The sequence below is a fragment of the Ochlerotatus camptorhynchus genome, unplaced genomic scaffold, assembly GCF_037179485.1.
Source record: "Ochlerotatus camptorhynchus isolate MF236.1 unplaced genomic scaffold, CSIRO-AGI_Acam_v1.1 ptg000010l, whole genome shotgun sequence".
NCBI lineage: Eukaryota > Metazoa > Arthropoda > Insecta > Diptera > Culicidae > Ochlerotatus > Ochlerotatus camptorhynchus.
Genome location: NW_027040502.1, coordinates 472,636 through 483,548, shown reverse-complemented (window position 1 = coordinate 483,548; position 10,913 = coordinate 472,636). Strand labels below are relative to the sequence as shown.

Genomic DNA, 10,913 nt, shown 5'->3' with positions numbered 1-10,913 from the left:
AAAAGTAGATTTTAATGCTAGTAGTAGACTGTATTTGATTTTGCGTTGTAAAAGTGAGGTGAGAAATGGGAGTGCAGTTCCGAACGCCTTTGGATACGGTTGTGTTTTAAGTTTGTTCTCTGTTTTGTGCGTGCGTTCGCTTTCATAGTTTTCGGCTGCATTCGGCCTCCCGGACGGCACTCTCCCTTTATGGGAAGTTTTAGAATCGAGAAGGAAAACGTGATTCATCATGTTTGATTGCCAGCATCAGAAGATATGCCTGCGTTGTTTGATTTTTTCTCCCGGACCAGAAATTAGTGGCATCACGAGTGATAATGTGCGTGAAAAAGCTCGGTACGATCGGTGTTGATGTTGGTTTGCTTGCAACTATTTTTGCAAAACAAAAATAAGTGTTTTCGTACGAAATTGATATTGAAAATGTACCGAAAGTGCGTCTGAACGTGTTTCGCAGTTAGGTGTGGTAAAATTCGTGAATTTGCGGTTTTTTTTTTCAGTGAAAATTCCGAATCAAAAAACTGCTCTCCGAGTTCCCGTCGACGACGACGGGTTTGCGAGAGGAAAATAAGCATCGGGAATGTGCTGTGAATGTGAATTGGATTTGGTGAGTACGTTCCAGTTGAAGATTGCTCTTAGGGGCTGTTCATTAACTACGTAGACAGGATTTTGGGATTCTTGTTATCGAAAGAGAAAATAAAATGTGGAATAAATCTGTAGTTTACGATAGAAAAAAAATAAAACAATTAAAAGCGTTGATCGCGCACGGATATGACCCTATTTGTACGTTGTGTGATAATTAATTTAAACGAGAACTATTCTTTGACCGTCCTGCCATGGCAGAGGTATGAGAACAATAAACGTTTATTTATTGTAACATAACAAGGAAACTAAAAAAGCAATGACAATGATACGGGGACAAGTGGTGACATCTATGAGTAGGTACAGTAGTTACTTTATGTTAATGGTAGAGGCAGTAGTAGTCGCCTGCACGCCGTTTTATTGTTTTGAGGAATTTTCCACGTTACGTTGCGATCTTGCTCAGTGATACGCTATACACAATAAATTATACGCAATATTCTTCGTAAGCCTCATATATGGAAAACATGTTTTTTTTTTTAAATAGTTCGTTTATTTGGAAGGCTCAATCACGTTAGCTTTACGGAGCCGATAGTTCATTGTTCTTTGTTTGTAACAACATTCACTTAATTCTATGTCTAGTAGGAGTTGGGCCGAATACTCGCGGCTTACTCGAGGTAAGAGAGGTACATTGTCGAAGGATAGGATCAGGGGAGGAGCTTGGGGGTAAGGTTTAGTTGTCTCATCAGAGCGTTGTCACCAGTATGAACGGTAGTGCGGTTCTAGTTTCGTCTGGAGTTCGATCGGCTATAGTGACCATGGAAAACATGTTGCCACCATTTTGGATTCCAAAATAGCGTCTGGAATCTATATCTGGCCTCTACACGTCGTCCATTTTCGGAAATTCCCACATTGTAGGGTATTTGACAGTTTTTCTTAAACTGAAGGCCGCCATCTTGGATTCAAAAATGGCATCTGGCATCGATTTCCGGCCTCTACACGTCGTTTTCTTTGCGAAAATGCTCATATTGTAGAGTATTTGACAGTTTTTCTTGACCCGATGACCACCATCTTGGATCCCAACATGTCGTCTGGCATCGATTTCCGGCCTCTACATGTCGTCTCCTTCCAAAAATATCCATATTGTAGCGTATTTGACAGTTTTTCTTGAACCTATGGTCGCCATATTGGATTACAAAATGGCATCTGACATCGATTTCCGGTATCTACACGTCATCTCCTATCCGAAAATACTCATGTTGTTGGGTATTTGACAGTTTTTCTTGAAACGATGGCAACCATCTTGGATTCCAAAATGGCGTCTGACATCGATTTCCGGCCTCTACACGTCGTTCCCTATCCGGGAATACCTATATGGTAGGGTATTTGTCAGTTTTTCTTGACACGATGGTCACCTTCTTGGATTCCAAAATGGCGTCTGGCATCGATTTCTGGCCTCTACACGTCGTTCCCTCTCTGGAAATACCCGTATTATAGGGTATTTGACAGTTTTTCTTGACCCGATGGCTGCCATCTTGGATTCCAAAATGACGTCTGGCATCGATTTCCGGCCTCTACACGTCGTCCCCTTTCCAAAAATATCCATATTGTAGGGTATTTGACAGTTTTTCTTGAACCGATGGCCGCCATCTTGGATTCCAAAATGGCATCTGACATCGATTTCCGACCTATACACGTCATCCCTTTTCCGGTTCCTGTTCTCACATTGCACAGCAACATCTTATATGGACAAGCTTTGGAGACATAACATATTAAGGAAGTGCATGTGTACACTAGCGCCGCGTAGTGTGAGAGTTCTGAAATAATATGACGAGCATCTGAAAGGACTTAGTCACCTGAACAACTTTGCTGAAGACAGTAACCTACTATATGACCAGGTTCTCGAGATACAGCTTATACAGGAAATTTATTTTCACACTAGCGCCGCGTAGTGAGCGTGTTTTGTACTAATATGGCCACCATCCAAAAGGACTTGATCATCTGTACAACTTTTCTAAAAACAGCAACTTTCTATATGGCCAGGCTCTCGAGATACAGTTTATATAGGAATTGCACATGTACACTAGCGCTGCGTAATGAGAGAGTTCTGAACGAATATGGCCACCATCCGAAAGGACTTGGTCACCTGAACAACTTTGCTCAAGACAGTAACTTTCTATATGGTCAGGATCACGAAATATTCTATGTTGGAAATATGATCCATATATTATAGCACCCGTCATAAGTAACATAAAAGTGAAGCGCCTCTAGCGGCGTAGTTCCCAATTTAACCTAAATCCAATGGCACAGGCTTGTTGGTCTAACCCAGTACAGCAACTTTGTCCAAGACAGTATAGCTTTATGTATTGAAACCAGAACAACATGTGAAAAGGGCATACAAGTTTTTTGTAAACAAACCTTTGTAGGCCCTTTTCTCACCAACCGAGGGTCGCCCACGCAAACCAGCAATATCATCGGGAAGGGGAAAGTGTCCCCTACCCGGTGATGTTAAAGGTTTGCGTTGGTGTCATATGGGTGGCGAGAAAAGGGCATAAGAAGGTTTGTTTACGAAAAGCTTGTATGCCCTTTTCACATGTTGTTCTGGAAATGAGATAATCCACTACAGCCCCCATTAGTGGAAATCCCATAAGCTGTGGGTATCCCTATTCGCGGATAGCCCGGCAATAAGGATCCGGCAATAAGGGATACCGGCAATAAAGATTCCTGACTGTATATATTAAATAATAAATATTTATAACAGGACCAAAACACAACTGGAAGAAGCAACGTAACATTGTTTGATTTTCGCTAATGTATTTTTTTTTCCTTTGGTTTTGTTTTTTCCGTCGATCTTGTTTTCCGTGCTGAGCACCAATGCTACCGACGTGCCAGGAAGGCAGCTCCCACACCTGGACCCTACCTATCGACCCATCAACTCATGAACCGGGGACCAACGGCTTTACTGCCCATCCGAAGGAAGGCGTGATCAGAGATGTTATGCCTCAGAACATCCCGGCGGCGCCGACTGGGATTGAACCCAGGCCTGCTGGGGTGAAGGGAAAGTCTCTAATGTATGTTTAACGTTTATATGACAGTGCAATTAACCATTTTATTTTTCCTTTCCAGGAGAGAAAAAGTTACATTACTGTTAATATATTTATTTGTATACTTGTAAATACTTATTTAATGAAATTCGGAATAAGCTCGATGAGGGAGCTTATTGTGTTTGCGAGTCCTTCGTTTTGGCTGGATTTACTGATTTATATCTTTAAGTTTATTTTCAGTTCTTCGATTATGGAACATTTTTAGAAATATATTAGTATGGTTCACTTTTATCAGCCTTCGTTCAGGAAAATACAAAAACATTGTAACTCATGGTAACAAGTGCATGAAAACTGCTAACTGTCCAAATAACCCTGATTTTTCTGACTATTGATTCATTCTTAAAGTTTACCAATATTTTAAAAGCATTCCATATTGCGTTAAACAATTCCATGGTGCATAATAAAGTGTTTGTTTCAATTTCAATAAAATATCAAAAGTTGAAATCAGCTAAATGTACTGAGGCTAACTAAACTCGAGCTTATTCGTATTTTGTAATACTTGTTTATTTCTTATTCATTATATTTTATATATTGAATGATACGTAGATGATTTTTATTTCACATGTTTAACAACATTATAACTATAATTTTTATTTACAGAAAATAGTTGTCCTGCAGATCCTGAAAGACCAGCAAATAGCAAATCATTGTTATTAACATTTTATTTAATTACAATATAATATGATCTATGGTTTTCAGAATTTGGATTACCCAGATAATAAATTGAATATCATCATACATTAGGCCAATGTTTTTAAATTGTTTTACCTTTGCAGAATTATTCATGGATACTTGTTTTTAGACCTCTTGTATGCTCAAATAATCTTGATAATTTAGCAAATTGATTCTTTACTTAAATTGTGAATTCATTAAATAGGCAAAGTTGAGTTCAATAATACCATGCAATTAAAATATTCATATATCGCTTGAGTTTAGAGAAATTGAGTGACTAACATCGAGGTTGTTTGTATTTTGTTATATTTTATTAATTTTAAATCGACGAGATGGATCCGGAGTTTTGACGTCTGTGTTTTAAGAAGATACCTGCGATGGGTCGAAGAAAGTCCACGAAGAGGCCAGATGCTGTTGGTGCAGCTCCACTTGGTAATTGGAGTGAGATCATTCCTTTTTATTTATTTATACAGTAACCCCTCCCTATCGTTAGGACGTCAATTCAGCTTATCGTTTACCAAAACGAACCCTGCTGCAAACCCTACCCTCTTATCCAACATCCCAGTGATTCCTCGTGTAAGTGCAGAGGATTTCTCGGCTTCCATCAAAGCGAGTGTCACGTCAACATATTCCTACCCATTCTTTTCTTGACCTGCGTTCAGGCGCGGCTGGCGCTGGTATTGCCTAATTCGAGATCACCAGTTTTTACACATTGAGGATGATTGCTATTCCCAAGCATCGTCTATTGGTTCCCTGTGTAAGTACAGCTGATCTGGCAATAACAGAGTAGCAACCGTGGGCGGTCAATCATGCTCATGCTCATGCTCATGTAAAAATGAGGTAAGAAATGCTTACTACACATCTCAGAATTTAAGTGTTAAATTGATTAGCGTTGATTCAAATGTTAAGCTTTACCTAATCTTCGCATATCTATAGTAAACTATGAGCCTAATCTATCAATTACTTTAAAGAAAAATAAATTTCAACATCTGAGTGAAAAGTTATTACCAAATGAGCAGTTGGTGTGGGGCCCTGGTCAGCCGTACGACGCAACTTAGTCGCGATGTTCTCATAAGAGCGCTGGATGGCACTGAGGACACATTCTCATTTTTATTGAACACCCGTTAGCATGATTCCTACACAATTATTGGACCATTTTTGAACATTCGACCATTTGTCTTTCGATGTTTTGTCGAATCGCCACATTGATTTGTTGATTTAATTTGGTGTACTAACCACATTTTATGTTTTATTTGATAAGCGATCTTTTTGACAACCGTGTAATATTTCGTAGAATCTAAGATTCCAACGTTTTGAGTAAATTAGGCAAATGGCGAATTTATCATATTATTTTAAGCCAAATTGGTATTTGCTATGTTTACTAGAGAATAATTCCTATAACTAACTAACTTACGTCCCACATCCTAAGAGCAAGGGCATAATTTTAATTGGTACTTTTTTTTTCCTTTGGTTTGTTTTTTTCCGTCGATCTTGTTTTCCGTGCTGAGCACCAATGCTACCGACGTGCCAGGAAGGCAGCTCCCACACCTGGACCCCACCTATCGACCCATCAACTCATGAACCGGGGACCAACGGCTTTACTTCCCTTCCGAAGGAAGGCGTGATCAGAGATGTTATGCCTCAGAACATCCCGGCGGCGCCGACTGGGATTGAACCCAGGCCTGCTGGGGTGAGAGGTAATCACGCTTACCACTACACCACCGGCGCCGTTATCTAATTGGTACTGTTCCACCTATTTTTGACCTTTTCTGGGGAACTACTAACTAATATTGCTAATTTTAAATATCTTTTCCATAAATCCGGTTTTCTCGCAGCCCGCTTCGAATATTTTCCTACGTATGCGTATTCCATTTTTTAAGATCAGATTTTCAGCAATTTATCAAATCCCGGATGGATTATGTGTAGACCATTACTCTTTAATTGATTTACTGTAATATTTAAAGCTGGCATTACTAATTGCATCGTCGGAACTCTATAATAATTTAATTTGATTGATTTTTGGGCGCAACGTAATATTTTTTGTGTGGCTTGATACAATCTCAAAGGCTCTTAATTTTTTTGTCGAATGTAATCCAATTGTGTAAAGAAATCGCTTCGTGAGTGAGACGCTCTTGCTAAAATGGTGCAGTGGCTGGTAGATATGACGACGCATCACCAGCAGCTTCGGCAGATGGTTGATGAAGATTTTTCGGACACACGTTGACATCGTGTGCGTTTGAGGCGATCGGAAGTGAATGTTGAGCACAATCACGGTGACACATATGCTGAATGTATCGAGGATCATGGTGAAAAGCACAAACTTCCCCAGTAGCGGCACCACCAGCGACGTCGGTGGAATGATTTCCGCCAACAGCAAGAAGAACATAGTCAACGAGAGCAGGATCTTCCTTCGGAAGGGAAGTAAAGCCGTTGGTCCCCGGTTCATGAGTTGATGGGTCGATAGGTAGGGTCCAGGTGTGGGAGCTACCTTCCTGGCGTCAGTAGCATTGGTGCTCAGTACGGAAAACAAGATCGACGGAAAACAAACCAAGGAAACGAGAGCAGGATGGATATGCTTAACGAAACCTTTTCGCCGCTATCCGACGGCAGGTAGAAGACCGATATGTATAGGAAGCTGATGCCCATGCAGGGGATAATTAAATTTACGGTACAAAACAACGTTTTACGGCACATCGTTATGTTGAAGGTGATATCGAGATACGGTTCATCACAACATGTGTAGAATTTTTCATTTCTGACTGCAGGAACTTAAAGAATGTCCCATTCGACTGACGTGTAGAACTCTGACAAATCCACTCCAACTTCCACTACATTCGTATCGTTGACTTCATCGATATGGCGAAGGTCAACCTGAAACCCATCGTACGTCCAGCTGCCAAACTTCATCACACACGTTTGCTCGTCGAAGGGAAAATACTCCACATCAATCTCGCAGGAACTTTTGTAAATGGCCGGTGGCCGCCAATCGACTCGTCACCTCAAAGTTACCGTCCGCGTTGTTGTATAGCACAATATCCGGCTGCCAAATGTGATCTGAAGGAACGTGCAACATTTCCACTCCACCGTACTCTTTCGGCTCCCACTTGAGCTTGTAGCCGTACCACTTTTGCTCTACCCATAGATTCGTAGTCACAATTTGATTTTTCAGATTCACATCAATAAGCTGCGATAGTTTAAGTTTGATTTTCACGGTTAGTGCGTCTGTAACGTTAACAATAGGCCGAACTAGTTTGTCGTAGTTGCTAAGAAGGCGTTTTGCATCAGGCTTTCCGGCGCATACTGAAACGGCAGCAAATATGAGGAAACCAACGCCGTGTAGCAGCCTCATCTCATCTCAGACAAAACATCGAAGGACAAATGGTGGAATGTTCAAAATGGTCCAATTATACAAAATCTTGCATTGCACAATGGGACTGGAATTCAATCCACCGGGAAAATATTAATAACTCCGAAACATGGCATTTACACGACTTGGTGTATTGAGCGAAGATTCTCTTTATAAAGACAGAAGGTCGAAGTGGACCATAGTTTCATCAAAATAACATCAAAATCGACATTGTCTCCATTCGAGGTTAAGGCTCCTCGAATTCGTGCCTCTTTGAGCCATTCAACCTTTTGTCCCTCTTTGAACCATTCGACCCTTTTTTCCATTCGAAATTTTCCCCATTCGACCTTTTATCTCTTTTGACGTAGGACTACGTCTTTGATTTCTATATGGGTGTACACTTTGTGAAAAACAAAAATGGAACATGTAACAAATTAAGAAAGATTTTGAACGTTAATAACTCAGCTGCCCCTGGACCAATTTCAATAATTTTATCACCAATCGATCAGAAATATGGCTACAAATGTTGATTTTCAACAAAAAAACTATTGAAAAACTGGTAAATGTCCAGCATTGTCCAAAAGCGTCGAATTAACTAACAAATCCACCAATTACCTACATACATATGCTGCTACCCCAGCACAGTCGTCAGAGAGTAGTAAGTAGACCAAACAAGTCGAAGTGGCATTCGCCTCCGATCCTCGGGCGCGTGCAAATAGGGAGGATGGAATTGCGTAATATTTTACACACTCATCGCCATATTCAGAACCAAACGCAAATTCTTCGAGATAACCACCATCCGTCGTCTGGCTCGCCGTGGCGGTGTCTGACGTATCTCCGGTCTGATCTACGAGGTGTGCTGAAGGTGTTCCTGAAAAATGAGATCCATGATGCTGTCACCTACACTAAACACGCCAAGCGTAAGCGGATGTCATCTACGTTTTGAAGTGACAGAGACGCACTCTGTTTGGTTTCGGAGGTTAAATCATCACCAATTTTGGCAACAAAACGGCTCTTTTCAGGGCCACCAAGCTTATTACAGTAAAGAGTAGGAATAGTGTTCTGCCTTGGTTAGGTGTCTGTATCCGCTGATTTGCCGCAGATCTCGCCTCTCAAGGGTAAACAAACTGGCCGTCTACAAACAAATCATAGCACCTGCGATCCTCTACGCAGCTCCGGTGTGGGAATCATGTGCACAGACTCACAGGAACAAAATTCAGGTCGCACAAAATAGAGTGCTGAGGATGGTTCTTGATCGTCCTTTCGACACTAGAATAACAAATTTACACGAAGAGGCAGGAATTACCAAAATAGATTCAAGAATTAACGAAATTAAGTTAGCAAATTAGCAAAAAAATGTAATTTATCAGAACATGCTTTGATAAGCAACTTGTATATAGTAGGTTAGGTGTATATAGTAGTTGTAGGTTAGTTGTAGTTGTAAATAGTAGTTATAAGTAGTCTCCTTTTTCCAATTCAAATCAAACCAATCCCACCAAGGTGGTCATACTTTAAAATAGGCCTGATAGGACTATTAACTGTAAATAATAATTAAAATCTCAAATGAACTAAAGTTGAAAAGACGCATCTGTGTCACTTGAAAAATTCATAAATGCAAACCACACAAACACAAGAAATAAAGATCATTTTAAGTAAAAAAAAAACAAGTCAAAAAAAGGCATTAGCTCATTTTGGCTTCGGACGGCGTGATGAACAGCAATAGCAGCTGTAGGAAGGAGTGGACTAGCCTCCTTCACACCTAACAAGCAACAATTGACTGGTCGTGGCAAATGAGACGTCAAGCGTCATCGCAAAGTTCTTCGAGATAACCGCCATCGGTCGTCTGGCTCGCCGTGGTGGTGTCAAACGTATCTCCAGTCTGATCTACGAGGTGTGCTGAAGGTGTTCCTGGAAAATGAGGTCCGTGATGCTATCACCTACACTCAACACGCCAAGTGTAAGTGGCCATGGATGTCCTCTTCAATAAAACGGCCCTTTTCAGGTTGATGGCCCTTATAACTGTAAAGAGTTGGAATATAATTTATCTGTGCTTGTTTGTCCATATTCAAAACCACAAGCCCCCAACGACCACACAAATGCTCTCCAGAGTTGTAATCTTGTAACCAAACCTGGAAGCAGGGGTGCAAGTGATTTTGATTGATTCTCTTAATCAACTTTCTCTTTGAAAAAAATTACTACAAATTTGGTACGCCTACAATTCAAAAACGGAAAGAGTTGAGATAATAGATAATTGATCAATTAAAAGAACTAAATGCTCTTCACATTTATTCCGTCCACTAGCGATCCTACGTCAAGCTTCCGTTCGTACCCCTAGGCACAGACCCTTCTACTTTTTGAACCATTCGACCATTTGTCCCTTCGACCCTTCGTTCTTCTTCTCATCTTTCAACCTATTGTAAAGTCTACCTTTTGTCCCCCTTCTCATCATTCTTGTTGTTGTCTAATCAACATTTTGACCCCTTTCTCATCATTTGACCTTTTATTAATTCGACGTTTTGTCTTTCGACCATTTGTACCGCAACCAGAACAATTTATTGCAGAACAAAAGGTCGAAGGACAAAACTTCGAAATGCTGAAAGGTCGAAAGGGCAAAAGGTCGACAAATTCAAAGACTAGAAATAAAAGGTTTAAAGGGACATAATGTCGAAAGGATGAAAGATCGAAAAGCCAAAAGCTGATGCATATATTCTGAAAGCGATTTTTATTATGATCTCAAAAGCTAAATATGATTTTATACTATTGGTTCTTTAACATTTGGTTTTCAGATTACTTGTCAGAACATTGATTTAACTAAATGTTGATCAAAGTATAACGTGTTACTATCTTTTCAATTTTTGAGTAGGAAAAGATGTTAATTCTTCCAAATAAGGACCGTACTCGACAAAAATGCAACAGACAAAAATGATCACCAAAAAATTTAAGTCGGATACTTTTGAAACTCTCAGGGAATAAATAAAAGCACATTAGCTATTTTTTGCAAAGTTGGTTTAATCAAACTCCTCTCCTAGGCTAAATGCCCGCACTTTGGACTTAACGCTACCCATCAAATCCTGTGCAACACTTGCGCCATATTTCTAAACACTTTCATCCACTCTTTCTTCAAATCCTTGTCATTTTTGAAGATCTTCCCTGTTTTCCGGAGTTTGCCTTTCATAATCGCCCATAATTCTATTGGGTGAAGTTCTGGCGAGATTGGC

The 10,913-nt window shown here is 40.3% G+C and overlaps 1 pseudogene; it reads right to left on the bottom strand.

The window, feature by feature from the left end:
• Positions 1–4,271: 4,271 nt before the first annotated feature.
• On the bottom strand, positions 4,272–7,698 carry LOC135699134 (acetylcholine receptor subunit alpha-like; annotated as a pseudogene).
• Between the last annotated feature and the right edge of the window lie 3,215 nt (positions 7,699–10,913).